Source organism: Nematolebias whitei, chromosome 18 (assembly GCF_014905685.2).
Source record: "Nematolebias whitei isolate Nwh7 chromosome 18, NemWhi1, whole genome shotgun sequence".
NCBI classification, from domain to species: Eukaryota; Metazoa; Chordata; class Actinopteri; order Cyprinodontiformes; family Rivulidae; genus Nematolebias; species Nematolebias whitei.
The window spans coordinates 40,453,453-40,455,166 of record NC_056515.1 but is presented as its reverse complement, the minus strand read 5'-3'; positions in this window follow the sequence as shown (position 1 = coordinate 40,455,166).

Below are 1,714 nucleotides of genomic sequence, written 5' to 3'. Positions count from 1 at the left end.
TGGTCCAGCTGTAGTTTCTATGGTCCAGCTGTAGTTTCTGTGGTCCATTTGTAGTTTTTATGGTCCAGCTGTAGATTTTTTTGGGAGGACGACATGTTAATGATAGAAATAATTACAAACACATGAGCATGTTTTAGCACCTGTAAGCGGGCGGCTCTAACTGGGTCGGTTCGTGCAGAACATTTTGCAGGTTGGTGGATTTTCTCCCACATCCAGCTGTGAGATCGTATCGATCCTGAACATCCCCCGATCGTCTCATCATCTTTTGATCTTCAGGAAAAAGCAGAGGAATTGTAGGAACATCAATAACGGATAAACAACAAGGTGGAACAACAACAAATCATGTTTATGGTAAATCAGAGACAACCAGAGGGATCGAAGAGGAGGGAGACGTTCTCAGACGATAAAGTTTAGTCTGTTAAAGTTCATGTAGATAAAGATGGAGGAGAAATTAAAGAGAAGTTATTCGACTCTCAGCTGCTCACCTTTCTTCATCCCGCCTTTCTCTAAAAAAAAAGTTTTATTTTACAAACTGCGCTAAAATAAAGAGTCTCTCCTCCGAGAGGAATAAAATTAAATATTTTATTTAAATCCAGCTGATGAACTGGATCCAGCCTCTGGTCTCACCCTGTAGAACCTCCTCCAGTGGTTTCCAGTTTGTCCCTCGTGGTTCTGGAGGAGTTCTGGCCCACTCTTCTTTCCATCGTTGTTTTCTGCTCAGCTCTCTGAAGGTCCACCACAGAGTTTCAGTCAGAGTGAGGTTCTGGACTCTGACTGGACCGTTAAATCATCGTGGTTCTGTTCTTTTTGACCCGTTCTGCTCTAGATCAGCTGCTGGGTTTGAACCATGGTCCTGTTGGACCCAGTTTTCTGAACAGATGGACTCTCATTTGGTCTACAGAGGAGTTACTGGTCCACTCAGTGACTGACAGGAGCCCAAACCATCAACCTCCACTACCGTGCTGACAGCTGGGAGGAGCTGTTTGCTGCAGTGCATTCTGGGTAAACATCTGTCCCCTGGTCTGGTTCTGGTCCAGAAGTCTTGTGGTTCCTTCAGATTAACCCAAGTCAGGCTGCCATGTTGTTTTTAGAAAGAAGAGGTCGTGACCTTTGACCTGCTAACAGGCCTGTAGAGTCTTGGATGGAGCTCACTGCACGGTCTGACCTTCAGGGTGTCCAGCAGGGTTGGGGGATGTGAGCAGGGAACCCTCGCTGGTTCTACAACTGTAGAACTCGACGACAAAACTAAACCAGAACTATCAAGTTGGAATTATTTTGGTTCCAAACCAAGAAGCAGAAATCAGAAATAAAAAGCTTCAGGCTGAAACGTCGGCTTCATGAAACCCACGCTCCGTTTGTTTCACTGTGACTGAATCATTTCAGTTCAGGTGGAGTCCTCCTTTCTCCAGACAGGAAGCTGAAGTCGTAGCGCTCAGCGAGGGAATGCTTATCGCCCGCCGACGTTCACACCACAGGATTAAACGAAGATCGAAACGTTTTGATAGAGCCTTGAAAACGACGTCACGCTCCGTCTCGTGTTATTGCAGAATGTCACGTCCTGAACTACGCTCAGCCCATAGGAGCTACAGCTAAACCATAGGAGCTACAGCTAAACCATAGGAGCTACAGCTAAACCATAGAGACTACAGCTAAACCATAGGAGCTACAGCTAAACCATAGGAGCTACAGCTAAACCATAGGAGCTACAGCTAAA